Source organism: Bos taurus, chromosome 23, assembly GCF_002263795.3.
Source record: "Bos taurus isolate L1 Dominette 01449 registration number 42190680 breed Hereford chromosome 23, ARS-UCD2.0, whole genome shotgun sequence".
NCBI lineage: Eukaryota > Metazoa > Chordata > Mammalia > Artiodactyla > Bovidae > Bos > Bos taurus.
The window spans coordinates 35,164,940-35,188,998 of record NC_037350.1 but is presented as its reverse complement, the minus strand read 5'-3'; the positions used below and the strand labels follow the sequence as shown (position 1 = coordinate 35,188,998).

At 38.8% G+C, this 24,059-nt stretch overlaps 1 non-coding gene and 1 pseudogene across 1 annotated transcript; one reads left to right on the top strand and one right to left on the bottom strand.

Annotated features, from left to right (window-relative positions):
• The first annotated feature begins 2,723 nt into the window (after positions 1–2,723).
• On the top strand, positions 2,724–16,956 carry LOC787975 (placental prolactin-related protein 3-like; annotated as a pseudogene).
• Positions 9,778–9,886, bottom strand: LOC112443883 (U6 spliceosomal RNA). The gene has a single exon (XR_003032291.1). It is a non-coding gene; the product is annotated as a U6 spliceosomal RNA (small nuclear RNA).
• Positions 16,957–24,059: the final 7,103 nt, after the last annotated feature.

Sequence of the window (24,059 nt, the reverse complement as noted above, 5' to 3'; positions counted from 1 at the left end):
CTTCCATCTTTTCCCCTTCTATTTGCCATGTAAGTGATGGGACCAGATGCCATGATGTTAGCTTTTTTGATATTGAGTTTTAAGCCAGCTTTTTCACTCTCCTTTTTCACCCTCTTCAAGAGGCCTTTTAGTTCCTCTTCACTTTCTGCCATTAGAGTTGTATCATTTACATATCTGAGGTTGTTGATATTTCTCCCAGCAATGTTGATTCCAGCCTTTAGGACTCATCGAGTCCAGCATTTTGCATGACATAGTCTGCATATAAGTTAAATCATCAGGGTGACAATATTCAGCCTTGAAGGACTCCTTCACTAATTTTGAACCAATTTATTGTTCCTTGTCTGCTTCTAACTGTTGCTTTTTGAACTGCATACCTGTTTCTCAGAAGACGGGTAATGTTGGTCTGGTATGCCCATCTCCTAAAGAATTTTCCACTTTGTTGTGATCCACACAGTTTGGTGAGGTCAATGAAGCAGAAGTTTTTTTGGAATTTCCTTGCTTTCTCTATGTTCCAGCAAATGTTGCCAATTTGATCTCTGGTTCCTCTGCCTTTTCTAAATGCAGCGTGAACATCTGGAACTTCTGGGTTCACATAATACTGAAGCGTAGCCTGGAGGAATTGAGCATAACCTTAATAGCATGGGAGATGAGTGCAACTGTTCAGTGGCTTGAGCACTCTTTAGTACTGCCATACTTGGGAATTGGAACGAGGATTGACCTCTTCCTGTCCTCTGGCCACTGCTGGCTTTTCCAAGTTTTCTGACATATTGCATGCTGCACTTTCATAGCATCATCTCTTAGGATTTTAAATAGCTTTGCTGGCATTCTATCACCTCCACTAGCTTTATGGGCAGCTGTGCCTCTTAAGACCCACTTGACTTCACATTCCAGCTTGTCTGGCTCTGAGTGAGAAACTACACCATTGTGATTATCTGGGTCATTAAGATATTTTTTTGTATAGTTTTTCTGTGTCCTTTTCCCATCTCTTCTTGGTCTATTCTGCTGTATTAAATCACAAAACACCAAAGAGTGAAAGTGATCTTGGGAAAGAAGAACAAATTTTGAGACTAGGGTTGCTGATTTCAAATTGTATTAGAAAGTTATAGTAATCAAAACAGAATGATTTGCTTCTGGCATGAAAACAGATACATTGATGAACAGAGCAGAACAGAGAAGCTAGAAAGAAACGTACACCCATATATTGTTGGTTAGCTTATGAAAAAGGAGCCAAGAATATCCAGTGGGGAAAGGACAAGCTTTTCAAAATGGCACTGGGAAAACTGGATAGTCCTGTGAAAAAAAAGAAACTGTGCCCCTGTCTTTTACCATACACAAAAATCAACTAAAAAGGGATTAAAAAGTTGAACAAAAGACTTTAAGCAATGAAATGTCTAGAAGAAGACATTGAGGTAATATTCTTGCCATCGGTCTTTGCAATGAGTTTTTGGGTTTCACACCAGAAGCAAAGGCAACAACTGCAAAAACAAACTAGTGGGACCACATCAAACTCCAAACAAAGGAATGTCAACAAAATCAAATGGCAACTTACAGATTGACAAAAGATATTTCCAGATGGTATATTTGATAAGGGCTTAATATCTGAAAATATATGAAACGTACAACTCAAGACCAAACATGCCCAAATAATCCAAATTTTTAATGAAGCATAAGAAAAGGAACACTTTCACTAAATCTGAAGATTAGACTAGATGAGAGACACAGCAAGGTTTTCCTTCTAGAACAGCAAAACCTGTGCCTTCCTGGCATTACTTTCTTCATCTCCACTCACTTGTTTGACAATTACAGTTCACAGTGTACATTCTCCAGTCAATACCAATTAACCCACAGTGAGATATAATATGTACTAAGAACAGACCCACTGGGTGGGGGGGGAATACCCTAATATTTGCATCCTTACTAATGAGGCATATCAAAAGGAAGGTAATTTCCAGAGTTTACCACTCCATAGTTTTCTATATTTCATTTCAAAATTGAGCCACCTAGTAAGCAAAATGAGTTACGAGACATCAATAATATATATATAGAAAATCAGTTTTAAATGGGAGCATTAATGGATTATAATTTGGGGGTAATTTATTACTACTGTTGTAACTGTAGTCCTTTTGATTCTCTACTGCATCAGGTTAATAATTAATTATAAATATTAATAGCAACATAGGGACACATACTACTTAAGTTATAGTGAATAGAGAAAGACATAGAATATATTAGGCTAGAAGTCAAAGTATGAGAAGTCAGCGTTGGCAGTAAAGTAAAGGGCAGTATTGCCTTGAAGAAGGAAGGAAGGTTCTCAAAGTGTCTTGAAACAGCAAGAACAAGCCAGCTGTGAGGAATTAGCTTAATTTTTAAACCAGAAACCCTACCAGAAGAAATTTAAGTTCATAAAAACATTACGATGCTAAAACCCAAAATTTAGACAGAGAATAGGGTAGGGTAGGGTATATACACATTCACAGTTCTGCATTGCTTAGGGCATCAGGCAATCAAGGACCACCCTCACTGAAGTTTTTCTCTATTGCTCAACCTTTAGGTACCAGCATGGAGAAAGAGATAGCTCTACTCCACAGGCAGTTGAACCCTACTTTTATGGCCTCATGGCTTTAAGAAGCATTCCGTGAAGCAGATTTCTGCCATCCCATCCCATTTAGCTGACTCCCCATGGTCAGCAGGCGTCCTCACCCTGGGATCATTCTGCAATCCCCATGAGTCCAGCTCCCAGTTTCCGTGGACACCAGGGACTTACAACCCTGTCCAAGGTATGAAAGGCTGCAGCATGGCTTGTCTATGTGGTTCTCACTCTGTTCGGGCTGTCATAGATTAGTTAGTTCACTCCCCAACTGCTTCAAATGCCTCCCCCATCCCAGTGGATGGCCATGGAGCAGAGATCTCTCCCCTGCGCTTCAGCTCCCTCATCCCCAGGTGCAGGCTGGTCCCACTTGCTCTCCTCCTTCTTTCCCCTTCCTCCTTGTCCCTTCTTTCCTTTGTCCTACCAAGTTCTGTATGGATCCGGATATTCCTTCTCAGTAGTCAGGGAGTCCTGCCAGGATTCACCTGGTCTTCTGTGAGAACTGCTGCGTTTTTAGACATTCTTGATGCATGGGTGGAGATGGTGTACCCACTTCCACCTACCCCTCCGTCATCTTGTCCACCCCCATTTGTGCATGGATTAGAGATGAGTTTCCCTTTCTGTTAAGTTGGAGAAGGCAATGGCACCCCAGTCCAGTACTCTTGCCTGGAAAATCCCATGGAAGGAGGAGCCTGGTGGGCTGCAGTCCATGGGGTCGCTAAGAGTAGGACACTACTGAGTGACTTCACTTTCACTTTGATGCATTGGAGAAGGAAAAGGCAACCCACTCCAGTGTTCTTGCCTGGAGAATCCCAGGGATGGTGGAGCCTGGTGGGCTCCCAAATATGGGGTCGCACAGAGTCGGACACGACTGAAGTGACTTGGATCAGCAGCAACATTAGCAGCAGCACACACGTTTATCTTTGGCTTTTTGAGGAGAACATATGTGAGTTCCACTCTCTTCAGTTCAGTCATTCAGTGGTGTCTGACTCTTAGTGACCCCATGGATTGTGGCAACAGGGGTTCTCTGTCCATAACCAAGTCCCAGACCTTGTTCAATCTCATGATTAGATCTCATGATTAGATCATGAAGCTCAAACTTAGATCCTCAGACCTTATTAATTTTTTATACATGAAAATATGTAACCTTTAAAAAATCTCTCCCTATTTGCCCTACCCTCCAGTCTTGGGCAATCATTTTTCTAGTCTGAGTTCCATCATTTTTTTTTTTTGAAACTCGTTATAATTTAGATCACATGGTATTTGCCTTTCTCTAATGTAGTTTCCTTAGTGTAATGCCCTCCAGTTTCATCCATGTTGCCACAAATGGAAGAATTTCTTTCTTTTTCTAATGGCTAAACAATATTTACCTATATATGTCACATCACATTGTTTTAATCCATTCACCTGTTGAAAGATTGTTGTTTCTGTAACAGGGCTACTGTGAATAATGCTGCAATGAACATGGGAATACAGATCTCTCTTTGAGACAATGATTTCATTTCCATTGACTATATATCCAGAAGTGGGATAATGGATCACATAACTGTTCTCTTTTAAATTTCTTAAGGATCCTCTACAGTATTTTTCCATGGGAGTTGCACTGGTATACATCCCTCCTAACAGTGCATAAGCACTCCTTTTTTCCACATCCTCAATAACATTTGTCATTTCTTACATTTTTGGTACTAACCTTTCAAACAGGTATGAGGAGATATCCCTTGTGCTTTTGATTTGAATTTCCTTTGATTATTAGTGATGCTGAGCATCTTTTCATATACCTGTTGATTATCTGTATGTCTTATTTGTGGGAAAATGTCTATTCTTTAAAGATGTAGCATACATTATGTTTACTATATTCCAATATATGAAACTCAGTTGCCTACCTATATATCAACAATGAACTATTCAGTTCAGTTCAGTTCAGTTCAGTCACTCAGTCGTGTCTGACTCTTTGCCACCCCATGAACTGCAGCACGCCAGGCCTCCCTGTCCATCACCAACTCCTGGAGTTCACTCAAACTCACGTCCATCAAGTCGGTGATGCCATCCAGCCATCTCATCCTCTGTCGTCCCCTTCTCCTCCTGCCCCCAATCCCTCCCATCATCAGGGTCTTTTCCAATGAGTCAACTCTTCGCATGTGGTGGCCAAAGTACTGGAGTTTCAGCTTTAGCATCAGTCCTTCCAAAGAACACCCAGGACTGATCTCCTTTAGAATGATCTGGATGGATCTCCTTGCAATCCAAGGGTTTTCTCAGGAGTCTTCTCCAACACCACAGTTCAAAAGCATCAATTCTTCTGTGCTCAGCTTTCTTCACAGCCCAACTCTCACATCCATACATGACCACAGGAAAAACCATACCCTTGACTAGACGGACCTTTGTTGGCAAAGTAATGGCTCTGCTTTTGAATATGCTATCTAGGTTGGTCATAACTTTCTTTACAAGGAGTAAGTGTCTTTTAATTTCATGGCTGCAATCACCATCTGCAGTGATTTTGGAGCCCCCTAAAATAAAGTCTGACATTGTTTCCACTGTTTCCCCATCTATTTTCCATGAAGTGATGGGACCAGATGCCATGATCTTCATTTTCTCAATGTGGAGCTTTAAGCCAAATTTTTCACTCTCCACTTTCACTTTCATCAAGAGGCTTTTTAGTTCCTCTTCACTTTCTGCCATAAGGGTGTTGTCATATGCATATCTGAGGTTATTGATATTTATCCTGGCAATCTTGAATCCAGCTTGTGCTTCTTCCAGCCCAGCATTTCTCATGATGTACTCTGCATATAAATTAAATAAGCAGGGTGACAATATAGAGCCTTGAAATACTCCTTTTCCTATTTGGAACAGGTCTGTTGTTCCATGTCCAATTCTAACTGTTGCTTCCTGACCTGCATATAGGTTTCTCAAGAGGCAGGTTAGGTGGTCTGGTATTCCCATCTCTTGAAGACTTTTCCACAGTTTATTGTGATGCACAGTCAAAGGCTTTGGCATAGTCAATAAAGCAGAAATAGATGTTTTTGTGGAACTCTCTTGCTTTTTTGATGATCCAGCGGATGTTGGCAATTTGATCTCTGGTTCCTCTGCCTTTTCTAAAACCAGCTTGAACATCTGGAAGTTCACGGTTCACATATTGCTAAAGCCTGCCTTGGAGAACTTTGAGCATTACTTTATTAGCGTGTGAGATGAGTGCAATTGTGTGGTAGTTTGAGCATTCTTTGGCATTGCCTTTCTTTGGGATTGGAATGAAAACTGACCTTTTCCAGTCCTGTGGCCACTGCTGAGTTTTCCAGACTTGCTAGCATATTGAGTGCAGCACTTTCACAGCATCATCTTCTAGGATTTGAAATAGCTCATCTGGAATTCCATCACCTCCACTAGCTTTGTTTGTAGTGATGCTTTCTAAGGCCCACTTGACTTCCAGGATGTCTGGCTCTAGCTGAGTGATCACACCATCGTGATTATCTGGGTCGTGAAGTTCTTTTTTGTACAGTTCTTCTGTGTATTCTTGCCACCTATTCTTAATATCTTCTGCTTCTGTTACGTCCATACCATTTCTGTCCTTTATTGAGCCCATCTTTCCATGAAATGTTCCCTTGGTATCTCTAATTTTCTTGAAGAGATTTCTAGTCTTTACCATTCTGTTGTTTTCCTCTATTTCTTTGCATTGATCGCTGAGGAAGGCTTTCTTATCTCTCCTTTCTATTCTTTGGAACACTGCATTCAGATGCTTATATCTTTCCTTTTCTCCTTTGTTTTATGCTTCTTTTGTCTTCACAGCTATTTGTAAGGCCTCCCCAGACAATCATTTTGATTTTTTGCATTTCTTTTCCATGGGGATGGTCTTGATTCCTGTCTCCTGTACAATGTCATGAATCTCCATCCATAGTTCATCAGGCACTCTATCTGTCAGATTTAGTCCCTTAAATCTATTTCTCACTTCCACTGTATAATCATAAGGAATTAACTATTAGAAAGTGGAATAAAGAAAACAATCCCATTTACTATTGCATCAAAAAAAAGATAAAACATGTAGAAATAAACTTAAGCAAGGTGTTGAAAGATTTTATGCAAAACCTTTAAGACATTGATTAGAGAAATTTAAAAAGAGTCAAAGATATGTAAAGTTAGGTTGTCTATTCAGAGTGTTTCTTGAGGTAGGATTTCTATTACTATAAACTTCTTTCTTAGAACTGCTTTTATTACATCCTATACGTTTTAGATCATCATGTTTTCATTGTTCTTTGCTTCTAGGAATGTTCTGATTTCCCTTATTTCTTCAGTAACCTGTTTATTATTTAGAAATGTGTTGTTTAATCTACATGTGTTTGTTTTCTTTAAATTTCTTTTCCATACAAATGATATCTAGTTCATAGTGCTGTGGTCAGAGAAAATGCTTGATATTATTTCAATTTCCTTAAATTTACTGAGGAAATTATTTAAGGAAATTATTTAAATTTCCTTAAGTTTTGATTTGTGACCCAAGATGAGGAAAATGTTCCATGTGCACTTGAGAAGAAAGTGTATTCTTCTGCATGTGAATGGAATGTGCTGAGATATCAATTAGGTTTGTTTGCTCTAATATTTCCTTTTGGGAAATATCTTTTTCCTTATTAACTTTCTGTTCTGTTGATCTGTCCACTGGTATAGGTGCGATGTTAACATGCCTACTATTATTGTGTTTGGTCAATTTCTCCTTTTTTGTCAGTTAGCGTTTGCCTTATGTATTGAGGTGCTCTTATACTGGGTACATAAATAGTTAAAAATGTTATGTCTTTTCTTGGACTGATCCCTTGATCATTTGATCATTCTTTACTTCTTATAATAGTTTTGATTTTAAGGCCTATTTTTTCTGATATGAGAATTTCCAATCTGGCTTGATTTCCATTTGCATGGAATATCTTTTTCCATTCTCTTACTTTCAGTCTGTACGTGTCTCTAGGACTGAAGAGGGTCTCTTGTAGACAGCATATATATGGGTCTTATTTTTGTATCCATTCAGCCAGTCTGTGTCTTTTGGTAAGAATGGCAGAAGATAATAGCAAATAAAACAACTGATAAAGGATTGCTTTCCAAAATACAAGCAGCTCAAACACCTCAGTCATCAAAAGCAAAGGCAAGAACTGCAAAAATAAACTAGTGAGACCACATCAAACTCAAAAGCTTCTGCATAGTAAAAGAAGCCATCAGTAAAATGAAATGACAACCTATGGAGTGAAAAAACATATTTGCAAATCACATATTTGGTAAGGGCTTCGTATCCAAGAATATATAAGAGACTCACACAACTCATTATGAAAAGAAATCAAACAACCCAAATTATTAAATGGGCAAAGGAAGAGTAAATGTTCTGAAAAATCTGAAGAGTAGACTGTAGATGACAGACACTGTAAGTTTTTCCTTCCAAAACAGAAGCCTTTGTCTTCCTGGCATTACTTTCTTTATCTCCAATCACCTGTTTTGTGATTGCATTTCACAGTATACATCCTTCACTCAATAGCAATCACCCTACACTGACATATATGTGCTAAGAATACCCTACTAACTATAAAAAACTAATAATTACATACTTAATATTGAAGCATCTAAAATCCAAAGTAATTTTTAGTATTTTCCACTCCATTGTTTTCTACATTCTATTTCAAAATTGAAACAACTAGTAAGGAAAAATGAGTAGGAGACCTCAACAATACATGATTAGAAAGTCATTTAAGAGAATTACTGGATTATAATTTAGGGGATGTATTATTACTAACACTATTATAATTTTATTCCTTTTACTTCTCAGGCAAACTAGGTTGATATTTATTTAAAATATTAATACCAACATACAGACACATAGTACTCAAGTTACAGTAGATTGAGAAAGACAAAGCTTATGAGGCAGGAAGTGAAATCACAGAAAATTAGCAATGGTATCAAAACAAGGGGAGTATTGCCTAGAAAGAAAGCAGAGTTCTCTAATTTTTTGGAGACAACACGAACAAGCCTGATGTGAGCCAACTAGCTTAAGCTGTATACCAGAAACTGCACCAGAAGGAAAATGAAGTTCATAAAATATGCTGATGCTAAACACCAAAATCCAGGCACTAAGAGAATAGGGTAGGTTTTAGGTAGATACTGAAAACTACTCAGAAAAATAGACATGGAAACAAATACACTAATGAGCATCAGAAAGATCAAAGCACAAAAGGGTCTGAAAAATAAATTGTAAAGAGACTTAGTAGTCTGATCAAAAAAAATAAGAGAATCAAATTAGAAAAACAAAATATAAAGACTTGTGCACATGATAGAACCAGAGAATGCTCAGGAGAGAAAATTTCAGCCTTACTGAACCAGCGAACAGAAGCCTCCAGCATCAGGAACAAAAACCCTGGGCCGGACTCACGACTGTGCGCTTCTGGGAACAGACTCAGTTTCAAAGTTTGGGCACCGTACCACCTAAAAGCGAAGGCAGACAAGGATTACAGCTTGCTATGACACTGAATCACAGACAATAGTCAGACTCAGTTTCAAAGTTTGGGCACTACACCACCTAAAAGCGAAGGCAGACAAGGATTACAGCTTGCTATGACACTGAATCACAGACAATAGTGTTTGTTAGTTTACTTTTCTCATTCAACTATAAAGTTAATGAATCACTGCTGCTGCTGCTGCTAAGTTGCTTCAGTCATGTCCGATTCTGTGCGACCCCATAGATGGCAGCCACCAGGCTTCCCCGTCTCTGGGATTCTCCAGGCAAGAACACTGGAGTGGGTTGCCATTTCCTTCTCCAATGCATGAAAGTGAAAAGTGAAAGTGAAGTTGCTCAGTCGCATCTGACTGTTAGTGACCCCATGGACTGCAGCCTACCAGGCTCCTCCATCCATGGGATTTTCCAGGCAAAAGTACTGGAATGGGGTGCCATTGCCTTCTCCGAATGAATCACTAACCAATGATAATTGACACCATCAGTTTCCAGTCAGATCCTCTTTAGTCATACATTGGATATCTGAACCTGTTATATGATCCCCAATAACAGTTTCAATAATTAAATTTATTGATGTTTAATTGAAGGGTAATTGCTTTACAATACTGTACTGCTTTTGGCCAAACATCAACATGAATCAGCCATAGGTATACCTATGTCCCCCTGCTCTTGAACCTCCTTCCCACCTGCCTTCCCACCCCACCCCTCGAAGTTATTACAGAAAAATTTGGAAGCCTTCACAAATTTGTGTGTCATCCTTGGGCAGGGGCCATGCTAATTTTCTAGGTATTTTTGCAATTTTTTAATATATGTGCTACCAAAGCAAACACAGGGATAACATTTTAATAGAAAAAAAAGGCATATAGTTAGTCATCTACCAACATATTTACCACCTCTTATAAAATCGAATTTTATAATGTCCAAGTTCTATGATGGAATTAAGCATATATTTATGCATAGCACATGTATACATGCACAGAAATATATGCACACAAATATGTTATACAAGCTATTATTCTCCTTGCCTGTCACAATAAGCTCTCTAGTTGATGAGAGAGATAGTCCCAAATTTCTCCAACTTATATGTCTTCTTTTTGAGAACCACTTCTTTTATTTTCATCACCTAATTTTAAATAACCATTTTATTCTTAGATACCATGCCCCTTTAAACTAAATAAGAACACAGAAAACCTAGTAAATGCTGATATCTTATCCTTAATTAAATTACCACTCTCCTGGGAAGTTGGAAAAAGAATCATGCTCAGATGTCATTCAGGAGGATAAAATCTCTATTTTATCAGTTCTCTTGTTCAAACTCAATTCTTGCTCACTTTAGTCTTTAATTCTGCTTATTTACAAAGGATGGACAGGAAGAGTAATATTAAAATCATGCATTCCAGAGTCTATGGTTTTATGCATCTGTTGGCCAAAGGTAAGGTGAAGAATAATTTCTGAAATATTATAATACATCACGGAAGCATGAAAGGTCTAGTTCTCCTATCAAAGAGAAGATGTTTGGAGATGGTTCAAAAACTAAGCTCTATGGGTTGTCAGGATGTACTCCACATCAGACAGAAAAACTTCGTCCCTAAAAAGTCCAAGTCAGGAAAGGGCAGGCCTTGTTTGCAGAGCCAATGACGTTGTCTTGGGTGCTGACCAGGTAATATTCTTGTGTTACCATTTGTAGGGATATTTGCTATTTTCCTGAAGAAACAAACGTAATTGGAAGATTAAAGATGCATAAAAGTAGAAGAGCTGTCAAGGTGTGTAGAAGAAAGGCTAGCCAGTTGTCAAAGACTTTAACAGTGAGTGTTTTATAGACAGAGCAGAACAAGTGGATAAAAACCAATGTTCTAGGGTCACTGCTGTTTTGCAGTCAAAGACAAAATATTTTTCTCTTTGAGCAGAGTCATCACAGCTCCTGACGTGGTCCCGGTTACACACATGCAGACTGAGAGCCACAGGCATGTGTGATGTGACATCAGGAAGTGAACAGATGAGTGTACTGGTGCCCAGTGACCTGCATCTGCTAATACTGGGACCTGGGGAAAATTACTTGCCCTCTCCAAGTCATCACATCTTCATTAACATAACTTGATGATCATAGTGAAGATTAAGGCTATCTCACAGGGTTCCTGTGAAACACAAATTTTAAGATGTTTTAAAGCTTTTGGGAAAGTATCAAAGACATGCATGGGGTTACGAAGGTGAGTGAGCAGATCCAAGGTACAGTATCCTTATTCTCGTATTATTCTCTCTGTACTCAACAGTAGTGATCAGTCAGTCATGTGTTTACTCTTACCCCAGCGTGATGGTAAACCACACAGATCAACTGGACTTTTCTTGTCATTTCAGTGTCTAAAATTCAAGCATTATCAATGTAGAGTGAAAAAATTACAAACTCCTAGATGGCCTCGCTGCCAGAGTCTGCAGAGTCCAAACACTAAACTATCTTAAAAAAATGGCCTACACACTTTGGCTCAGAATTAAGTGCCAAATGTTTCTGGGAGCAATTCAAAAATACGGGGAGTAACCTATTTCTCCAACTATCTATCTGTGCAAATATCATCACCCATCTAAATTTACACAGAAGGTGCTCCTTCTTCCCCAACCCAGCTATTACAGCACCAACTCCTGCCCAGAGCAACAGGGGAAGAGGCTTCCCTCCACAGGATGGATTTGATAACCTCAGGTGACTAGATCCTCTCAGAATGGCTCATGTTTTTATTTTAGCAAGGTCCTGCCTGCTCCATTTGCTGGTCATATCTAATCTGCTCCTGTGCCAAGGCAAATTATGCCCAATCTGCTGTCCTGACATGTTTGACTTCCCCCTGGATTCCCTTACAGACCTGCTTATCGATGCTGCCAGGCTGTCCCATGACTTCCATAACCATTCCACCATAATGTTCAATGAGTTTGTAAGTACTGTGGTGGTGGTGGTTTAGTTGCTAAGTCATGTCCGACTCCTGCGACTCCATGGACTGTAGCCCACCAGGCTCCCAGAAGTTACCTTCGCATAAGTGACTGGGCTATACTATACTTTAAACAAGAAGGCTGCATCAGCCAAATTTCAAATAGAGTCTCTAGGTCAAAGAAGCTGTCAGCTCATAAGATGTGGAAATCGAAGAAAGGATCAGTTTTGTGAAATCTCAGAAGTACAATAACTTTTTCAATTTCTATTCATTCATTTTCTTCTGTAAATTTTCAAAGTAAATTATTTTGTATTTATCAGCCAAGAATGCCATAAAAGAACACAATAGACTCAGTGGAATCAACAACAGAAATTTATTTCCTTACAGTTCTGGGGGCTAGAAGTCCCAGATCAGGGCACCAGGAAGGTGAGGTTTTGGTAAGAATTCTTTCCTCCCAGGCTGGATTCTCCATGCATCCTCACACAGGGTGGGGGTTGGGGAAGAGAGATAGAGGAAAAGACACAGAGACACAGAGAAAATTCTCTGGTGTTTCACTTCATGAAGACACTAAACTTATTGGATCAGTGTTCCACCTTAAGGGCTGATTTAACCTTAATGGGCTTCGCTGGTGGCTCAGATGGTAAAGAATCTGTCTGCAATGTAGAGACCTGGGTTCTATCCCTGGGTCTGGAAGATTACCTGGAGAAAGCAATGGCAAGCCACGCCAGTATTCTTGCCTGAGAAATCCCATGGACAGAGGAGTCTGGTGGGCTACAGTCCATTTCAAAACACAGCACTTTGGCAGTTAGGGCTCTAACACATGAAGTTGAAGAACACAGATTCAGTCCACAATACTACCTGACACAAAGCACTTTCAGGTGGGACTGGGGGAAAGGAAGCGTGTTGATTTTCTGGTCCTTCAGTGTCTCTCTGGGCTTTCTTCTCCAGGCTCAGAGTAAATAGCCAATAAATGACAACTGCTCTGCAGTGAACTGGGTGGATGGAACGTGTTAAACAAAGCTGAATCCTGGTCACAGAAATGAATACTGGTAGTTTTTTCATGCTACAAGTTATTGTTTTAAGATTTGCAGTGAATAGCTTTAGAGCTACAGTAGAAGGGGAGTTTACAATTGGAAATCACTATTCTTCTAAGGAAGGTATTTGAAAGTTGTGTGTTAATTCTTTTAGGTCAATCAAGGAGCACACAGTAGAGTAGACAGCTAATAAAAAGTGGTGCTAAAGGTTTCTACTAAATTCACGTAGTTCTTTTTACTCACTATTTTTGCTTCATCCTCCATTTTTGACTGTCTATTTTTTTTTCCAACTCTTCCAAGTAATCTCTTGAAATGTTCATAACTTTCGCTAAAGATTAGTTTTTCTCTATCAATGTGTTAGCTAGATTTTTCTACTCTTATTCTTCTTAGTCTATTGCTCAGTATTTCCTATAACTTTATGCCATGTTTTTCTGATGTGCCATTTTGTCACCATAAACAGCATTGTATTCTGCACCTGGGATGAACTCTAAGCTTCTTGTGTGCGGATCAGAGATAAGTCAGAGTCATAACGTATAACTCCTTATAAGGCAATATATTGGCTCTAACCCACAGTAAACAGGAGATTAAATGGTTAAATACAGGTTCATGCATGCATTCTAAGTCACTTCAGTTGTGTTCAACTCTTTGCAACCCTACTGAATGTAGCCCAACAGGCTCCTCTGTCCATAGCATTCACCAGGCAAGAATACTGGAGTATGCTAATATACCCTTTTGCAAGGGATGCTCCTCACCTAGGGATCAAACCTGAGTCTTCTTACATCTCCTGCATTGGCAGGAATGTTCTTTACCACTACTGTCACCTGGGAAGCACCAAGTATTGGTGCAAAAGTGCTATATTTTGTTCAAATACTAAAAAATTAAAAAAAAAAGATAATAAAATAGAGAAGGGAAAAGGTTGAACTTATAAAAGTTAGATGTAAAATCATTTTTGTAGAGACAATGTATAGAAAAAGTAGGAAAAGAATGACTTTCAAATTTTGTGATGCCCACCCCCCCCATCAAAAAAATTACACGTCTATCACACATGTTAATGTTCTGGTAATGGGTTCATCTACTGAATGTCCAACAACCCTAACTAACTGCCTGATCACTTTCAGGATGAAAAATATGCCCAGGGCAAACTGTACTATATCAATGCCACCAAGAGCTGTTATACAAATTCCCTCTATACTCCCGAAGAAAGAGAAAAAGCCAAACAGATGAACATGAGTCTTTCACCTGGGTTTTTCACCAGATCAAATGAGACAATACATAGCTTACCAGGCTTCAGATTATTAGAGGGAATGGTAACTGTACATGCAGACAAAGGTGGAGGAACGGTAAGCAATTGAAGAGAAATTATATTATGCAGTTGATGAAGCATGAGCGAAATCAAGGGATGACTAAAGATCTGTAGTAGAAAAATAAATAACATATCTATAAATCGTCCATGCAGACAACTTTAGTTCAACCAATGCATTAGACACAGGATTGCAGCTATTATACTGTACAAAAACAGGAAATGAATGGGAAAAATATAAGTAAAATGTAAGATTGCAAAATGCATGAATATGTAAGAAATACACCCCAGTTTTGAGTACTCCCTGTTACTAGTGACTCATACCTGGGAGTCCTATACTGCACCACCCGAGCCACCGCGTCTGCCTTTCAAGGCTCTCTTGATTCTGCTTCTACTTCTCTGACACCTCCTTCATTCGTCATTCTCAATGACTCTTCTGTCACGTTTTATTTTTAATTTGTAAGTCTCCCCCACAATGGCCGATATAACATTGCTTTACTTCTCATGGCTGCAACAATTGCCTCTGTTCTGAGGACAACACAGTTTACATATCAAGCGTCAGTCATTTATGGCAGCTACAAGTTTTCATCATTATGATATCTCCTTTCTGATTATTTGCATTATTCTTCATCCTAACATTATTTAAAATATATTCACATGCATCCCCCCTTAAAATACTATCTTCTCTCTCTACAACTTTCTTAATGATACCAGCATTCTTTTCCTCTGTTAAGCTCATTAATAATGAGGATGATCAAGTAAAGGAAAAAGGTCAAGGAAGAAGAGGAGGAAGGATTTTTCAATAAGCTTAAATTTAAAATTTATTGAAGGTTACTACATGGCCATACATTTTACTCAGCACTTTATGTGCATTACTATATTTAATCCTATTCAGTTCTCTGTTCTTTACCAGTAAAACAGCTCATGGCTGTAAAGAAATCAAGCATATTAACTAGAGATCTTCAGCCCCTGGGATTTTCAGGCTCAATTCTGCTAATAGTAGTGAACTAGGGGGGACCCTCCACTGTGAATTGCACTGATGCTGTTACTAAAGACAACACTGTGCCATTTTCTGCCCGGACACATGTCAACAAAACAACTGTTCTGATATCAGCAGGGGGCTGGTGTGGGATCAGCTGAGGAGAGAAGCCTGTTTAGGAGTGTCATGTCTTCTTCCTTGTCTCTTTGTTGTAATATCATAAAGCAATTACTGATCTACAATCAATACGAAGGACTCATCTGATTCATTAATACGAATGAATCACTGGGTGACAATGATGTGGGCACAGGTGGAATCCCTCTTTCCTGGGTCAAGCACTGCAGCACATACTGACTTGTCACAAAAACTTAGATTCTCTCAGGCAAATATACAAAGATAAAAGTACTCACTGAGTGGTGGTAGAATTTCAGAGGAAAAAGAAAATTCTTCATGTTATAAATTAGAACTCATCAGAAGAATTAGTTCCTAAAATAACCTATATTTTTGATAATTCTGTGAAATGTTAACTAATAGCTTACATTTTATACTTTTGCAACTTTTACTACCTTCAAAAATCTCTGCATACACATAGGAATAACCAAACGTTCTTTAGGTCAGCTGCTCTGAGCAAAGATCACATGTTACCAAAACCACTGAATTATGATTATTTTAATGAGACCATTTCTTATGGTTGCTTAGAATGAAGACCTTAGTAAGTGGATACTCATGTTACTGTACTCCTGGCATAGACCTCTGTATCATCTGTCATGATACTGCAGAGTATGAAAGAAGTCTCAGATGCTATCCTATCAAGTGCCAGAGAGAATGTGAAAAAAGTACAAGAACTGCAAGCATTCATAGAGAGGCCTATCAGCCAGGTCAGCATCCTGCAGAGGTATTTCTTGCTTTGTTCATGAATGAAAGAGGTGACCTCTGTAATGCATAAGGAGTTTGGAATTATCTCATTTGGTAAGAAAAAGATTCATGACTTCTATATTCTAGACTGCTACTACATAAAGCAGGAACCTAGTCATTCATAGTGCTAAATTCTACTGTAAAGGAATGAGAATTTCACTGCAATTTTTGACATGGGCAGCCTTCCCTGCATTGCACACAATTTCACCAAAAGCTTGCCTCTCCTGGGCACAGGTAGCTGAAATATTTTCAAGAGTAAGAGAACTGGAAAACAGAAATTCCAAGATCAGCATTTTCTTCAAGTATCACAGGATATCTGCTATTGAAGTTCCACTTGTCTTCTTTCTCTGTTCTCTTCAAATCAAAGGATGAGAGTGGGAAGGAAGAAAAGAGAAAGTTAAACTTGAGTTATGTTTCTACATTTTAGATTCCTAATAGTTTTCTCATAGGCTGGCTTCAAAATCCATACATATTGGTATGTCTTCCCCAAATCTTAATTTGATAAATAGAAGCAGAAAAGGTAAGCAAATCCTAATAAAACACATAAGAAGTCATTATCTTTTGGGTATTCAGATTATTTTTCCAGTAAGGTGGAAGATGTAAAGGCTTGCATTTACTGGTCAGACTCCCATCCCTGATGTCCAGAGATGATGTGTGTCATTCTGCATTTGATAACCTGTTCAAATGCCTGAGCAGGGATTCACATAAACTTGACATTTACACCAAGATTCTGGCATGTCGAGTCCTCAAAACGTGCTAAATCCACATCCATCCCTTCCAGCTTTGAGGTGGTCATAACGATCTATCCCATAGCAAGGTTCTTGAAATTTACAGCTTTTTAATGCAGGCTCTGTGAAATGGGTCTCCTCTTAAAAAAATAAACACAGACTCTGTAGAGATGTCAAAAGCTAAGAGGGCAACTTGTTAACATTTCTTATCTTCATTTAATAGAAAATCAAAAGAAAATCCACCCCTACAATTGAGAGAATGAAGCTCCTATTAAAATTATTCACAAATAGCAGAAGCTGGCATTACAAAGAAGACCATAAAGAGATTCCATAAGAATCACAGCCAATTATTGGGTCACGTTATTAGAATCAAAGTACTAGACAATTGTTCATGGTTCTGGTCACGCTACCAAGAAGACTGAATTCTCAGGATTCTTTATGAAAGCCAGCCACGACTTTCAGCCAACTATCACAGTGTTACACCAGACAAGATAAGTGCTTTGCACTTTTGTGTAAAAAGCATGAGGCTTACTGAACTGTGTAAAGATTGTTAGGATGCTGTCTTAGTCCTTCTGGGTTGCTATAACAAAATATCACAGGCTTAAAAACAACGCAAATGGATTTCCACAGCGTGGTCATGCAGGGTCCATTCTGGTCACACACTTCTTACTGTATCCTCACACAGGGGTGAGCTCAGGATCTCTGTGCATCTCTTATATATAAAAGCACTCATCTCATTGAGGAGACTCCATCCTTACAACTCCATCACCTCACAAAGGCCCCACCTAGGGTTACCATAACCATGAGAATCAGGATTTCATCATATGAAATTTCTGGGGGACACAAAGGCTGAGACCATAGCAGATACAAAGGTGAACTGGCTCATCCTCCTGCAGTGGCTGTCGTCACCCACACTCCACTGCATCCTCATTTCCTGCATCACCTTGCAGCCATTCCATACATTCTATCACTCTGGGTTTCACAAGTCCAGGTCAGTCAGGTGTCAGCTCCATCACATATTCAGCCTATTCAATGTCTCCCTCTCCCCTGCTGAGGCCCAGGGGACCTACCGGGAAACGTAGATGTCTCCATTTTTACAAGGTTCCTTCTCTCTCCCTCTCTGGATCTTCATTCCTTGGGCCATGTTGGAACAAGGTAGATGGTAACAAGATGGGAAAGTTCTGACATCACTGACTACATGATGCTGTTGTAGCCTTCTCTTGGTGCAGGTGGACTGATCTGAAATTCCCCCTGACTGACAAGTGTTTCCCTTGAGGGGTATCCTGGTGATTTTCAAGGACATTCACAAGTTGGGGGTCCCCAAATTTATAGTTTCCTTTTTAATCAGGGGAAATGTTCTGGAACCCACAGCTCCCCACCTGCAGTGGTCATCACAGCCTCTCTGTTTCCCTCACTCTGCAAGCACTATCTGGAGAAAATTTAGCAGCCCACAGTGAGCTGCCTACTAGCTGACCCAAAGGAAACCCATGTATCATAAACACTCTGAACAATTGAATGGCAGAAATACTGGTGTGCATCTGTCCACTGCCTGGGGCCTCTGGACAATTGTCCAACTAGTCACATAGACACTGAGTAGATCAGAAAGCCAGATTTAAATACACATTTATCTGAGAAGTGAGATGCCATTCTCTTTTCCTTTTAGAGTAACTATCCTTTTCAGTAATTATATGGCCTTACAATCATGCCCTAGTAGGTCCCTGAATTATAAAATCCTCCAAATAGACTGAGTCTCTACTGAGACTGGATCAATGTGACTGGATTAGGCATGCTCAGCTTGTTTAACAGCCTCCAAACAACCTCGATGAAGGCCAGTCTCTTGACTGGCTCTCCTAAGAAGTCAGTGATGTTGCTGGGCTGGTTTTGCAGCATTTTTAGGGCTCTAGCAGTGATTGTAGTAAACAGAAAATGGGAAATCACAAGGTAAAAGGGAAAGGGGGATGAATAAGAGAGAAGGAAGAGAAAGAGGAAGGAAAAACAGCAAAGGGAAAGTGAGTCTAGGACTTGGGTAGTGAAGGATGAAATGCTGTTAGAACACTTTATTTTTAAGGACCCAAATATATATGCTTTTTTAATATCCTAAGAGCAAATATTTCATATTCCCTTTTATTTCCATTTTCTCTTCTCTCCTCTATTTTCTGAAATTGTCCTTTATATTAGGAGAATTTTTTGTTGTTACTAAAGGCCATAGTTCTAGAGATGAACAAAGATTCGCAACTCTTCAGGGCAGAATCCAGCCAAACTATTTTGTTAGTTAACTTTCTTTCCTTCAATGTCTAGATATTTCCACAGAGAGGATGGTATTTTTTAAATTTAAATTTATTTATTTTAATTGGAGGCTAATACTTTACAATATTGTATCGGTTTTGCCATACATCAACATGAATCCATCATGGGTGTACACGTGCTCCCACCTCCCTCCCTGTACCATCCCTCTGGGTCATCCCGGAGACAATGCAATTGGAGAAAACATACACTCACCAACAGACCACACAAATCTTCATGTATTTGTCTCTTATAAAATTTATTTCAAGCATAAATTTAGGACTTTAGATCAAGAACAGAGGTGGTGACAATGAGAGTGCTCTCCTTGTTTGACTATGACAATTAAAGTGAATACTGTAGATTTCAGAGAATGATGAACAGAGCCATAGATATACTATAGAGTCAGTCAGGAATAGCCAAAGAGGGAATATTTGGACAGGATTTAACAATCACTCCCTTGCCATCCAGAAAGCATCCATTTCTTTTTGGATGGAAAAGAATCCCCCTCTTTTACAGATTTCCATGTAAGATTACATTTGAAGAAATGGCCCTGCCATATCAAGAATAGCCAGAGTGTTCTATACATCAGTGTCTCTTTTGCTGTCTCGTATACAGGGTTATTGTTATCATCTTTCTAAATTCCATATATATGCATTAGTATATTGTATTGGATTCATGTTGATACATGGCAAAACCAATACAATACTGTAAAGTTTAAAAAAATAAAAAAAAAATAGTATTCTTTTCTAAAAAAAAAAAAAAGAATAGCCGGAGTGGTTACCGAAAGGAAACAAACAAATGAAGAACCTTTGAAGTTCACTGACGTTATAGATTAGTAAGTCACATGTCATGGACACAATGAGCACTTAAACTGAGGTTTAAAAAAAATCTCTATTGTCCAGAAGTAAGCCCTCAAGTTGCAGATAAGGAGAGGGTGATATAAACACAGAAATTACTATATTACATGGTAGCATGAAGAAGAATAAGGTGTTATGCCAACACGGTGCTATAGCAGATTGAAATAAAGCTAGGAGCCATCTGAATATTCATAGGAGTGACACAAATAAGTTGGCTTTATGATGGAGTTTTGAAAGGTTGCTGGGATATTGATGTGCAAAAAGAGTAAGACAGTATATCTGTCAATTCATTTAGGATCATCTTATGAAGTAAGGATATCTGACATCCTATATCAAAGCAACTGAGATATTAATATGTATAGCATTATAAGGTATCAGTGAATAATCACATCTGAAAAAAACACAAAAAAAGTTCATTTCTTACCATACATGTTGTATCTCTCATGATTATTCTCCCATGATATACTGTGTATATTATTGTAGGGTTAGAATGGAGAAATACTTGCATGGATTTTTATGCATTAGGGAGAATCATGCCACTTTGGAGAGTTTGTCTTTATTCTACAAAGCAACAGGAAACAAAGAACATTTAGTCCAAGAGAGCAGAATGTCCAGAATGAGAAAAGAGAAACTTTAATGTGGATTGAGGAGTTGTGGCTGTTGGGGCTGGTGGAGAAAGAAAAAGAGACCAGAAAGAGCTGGGAATATTATGACCCTTAAAATCAAAGAGGGCTCTGCCAAGTGAAGAGACTCTAAGGATGTGAGAGATAAAGGAAATGAAATAAACCTTGACCACATCAAGCAATGAGGCAAACATAAGAGTCAAAAAGACATCCAACAATATAGAATGAGTTGAGTAAATAAACTGAAAAGTCAGAGAGAAGGGAGGAGATAAATTAAGGTTTTAACCAAAAGCATCTGAGCTCTGTTTTCATGTATTTCATCAACTTAGTACCAGAAATCATCCAAAAATGTTAAGGTTCTGTAGCAAATGATAGAAATAAGTACTCTAAGGAGTTGCACAATTCCACTCATCTCACATGCTGGTAAAGTAATGCTCAAAATTCTCCAAGCCAGGCTTCAGCAATACGTGAACCGTGAACTTCCACATGTTCATGCTGGTTTTAGAAAAGGCAGAGGAACCAGAGATCAAATTGCCAACATCCGCTGGATCATTGAAAAAGCAAGAGAGTTCTAGAAAAAATATCTATTTCTGCTTTATTGACTATACCAAAGGCTTTGACTGTGTGGATCACAATAAACTGTGGAAAATTCTGAAAGAGATGGGAACACCAGATCACCTGACCTACCTCTTGAGAAACTTATATGCAGGTCAGGAAGCAATAATTAGAACTGGACATGGAACAACAGACTGGTTTCAAATAGGAAAAGGAGGACCTCAAGGCTGTATATTGTCACCCTGCTTATTAACTTATATGCAGAGTACATCATGAGAACGCTGGGCTGTAGGAAGCACAAGCTGGAATCGAGATTGCAGGGAGAAATATCAATAACCTCAGATATGCAGATGACACCACCCTTATGACAGAAAGTGAAGAGGAACTAAAAAGCCTCTTGATGAAAGTGAAAGAGGAGAGTGAAAACGTCGGCTTAAAGCTCAACATTTAGAAAACGAAGATCATGGCATCTGGTCCCATCACCTCATGGGAAATAGATGGGGAAACAGTGGAAACAGTGTCAGGTTTTATTTTTGGGGGGCTCCCAAATCACTGCAGATGGTGCTTTCAGCCATGAAATTAAAAGAAGCTTACTCCTTGGAAGGAAAGTTATGACCAACCTAGATAGCATATTCAAAAGCAGAGACATTACTTTGCCAACAAAAGTCCATCTAGTCAAGGCTATGGTTTTTCCAGTGATCATGTATGGATGTTAGAGTTGGACTGTGAAGAAAGCTGAGTGCCGAGGAATTGATGCTTTTGAACTGTGGTGTTGGAGAAGACTCCTGAGAGTCCCTTGGACTGCAAGGAGATCCAAACAGTCCATCTTAAAGGAGATCAGTCCTCGGTGTTCATTGGAAGGACTGATGCTGAAGCTGAAACTCCAATACCTTGGCCACCTCATGGGAAGAGTTGACTCATTGGAAAAGACACTGATGCTGGGAGGGATTGAGGGCTGGAGGAGACAGGGACGACAGAGGATGAGATGGCTGGATGGCATCAACAACTTGATGGACATGAGTTTGGATAAATTCCGGGAGTTGGTGATGGACAAGGAGGCCTGGTGTGCTGCGATTCATGGTGTCGCAGAGTCAGACATGACTGAGCAATGGAACTGAACTGAACTGAAGAGATCTTTTAAGTTCTCATTGCAAGAAGAAAATTAGAACTATTTCTAGTAACAGATGTTCACCAGACTTATTGTGGTGATCATTTTGCAATATATATCAAAGAATTACGTTGTACACTTGAAACCAAAGTTTCATTATATATCAATATTATCTATGTGTAATGATACCTGAAACTAAAATAGCTTTATTTGTCAATGTGACCTATGTATAATGATCATATAATCATTATGTTATATACATGACACATATGCATACCTTCAGTTAAGTTCAGTCACTCAGTCATATCCAACTCTTTGAGACCCTATGGACTCAGCATCAGGCTCCCCTGTCCTTCACCATTTCCTGGAGCTTGCTCAAACTCATGTCCATCAAGTCGGTGATACCATTCAACCATTTCATCCTCTGCCATCTCCTTCTCCTCCTGCCTTCAATCTTTCCCACATCAGGGTCTTTGCATCAGGTGGAAAAAGTATTGGAGTTTCAGCTTCAGTATCAGTCCTTTCAATGAATATTCAGGGCTGATTTCCTTTAGTATTGACCGGTTTGATCTCCTGGCAGTCCAAGGGACTCTCAAGAATCTTCTCCAACATCACAGTTCAAAAGCCTCAATTCCTTGGTGCTCAGTTTCCTTATGGTCCAGCTCTCACATCCATACTGACTAATGGAAAAACCATAGCTTTGACTAGATGGAATTTTATTTATATATATAAACAAATATGTACACACACCTATGTAAGGAAAAGTGTTTGAAAAGGAATATAATTATATTTTGGATAAAGAAAACAAATCAAATAGTATACATATTTTCTCCAAATGTGTATTTTAGCTATCGTGTTGGGTCTAAAACCTTATCTTCAAATGTAGTTTATGTTTATGCTGATAAAAGATACAGAAACGTGTCTTAACCTTGTAACATTAACTGGAGAACAGCTTATTTACAATAGCTAATTAAAACCAAAAATTTTGAAGCCTATACGCCTGCCCAGTACTCTTCCATTGGTCATGTAACCAACTGATCATTGACTTAATGCCTCCCTGACTCAGAAACTCTCATAGGTGCTTAGTCTACATCAATAAACTAAGCAGGCAGACACTTATTCTCATGGAACTGATATTCCAGCTGGTGGAAGACATAATCTGCAATAAACACGAATCCAAGTATATTATATTATATTATATGTTAACAGGTGATCTGTACTATGGGAAAAGAAATAGTAAAGCAGAGGACGGGGTTTAGGGAATGAAGGTGAAGAAAGGGAGGTGATTTAAAGAAAAACAACTTAGACCACACTGAGGGGAGCAAACATGCTCTCTTGCATTCAAGATTCAAGTTTTCCCCTGTCCAGGCAGGTCTCTTGGTCTTCTACCCAACTTCAAAAATGTTTCTGTCTCTGAGGCTCTATGCAAACTCATGCAAACATGGATGTTCTGAACATTCTGCCTGTCTTCAGTTGAACTGGTTTCATAAAAAATTATTGGTAAATTCCCCCAAATTAAGTAACATTTATGCAGCAAATTCTGATAATTTTCTGTTTCCTGAAGAACTAATCTCCAAATTATTTTTCATTTTTCAACACATTGTCAGTGACCTAATTATATTATGTAAAAATATTATATATGCATTGCTATTCTAATATATTATGACATTTAAAAATATACACAAAGTATAAATTAAATGACAGTGAGA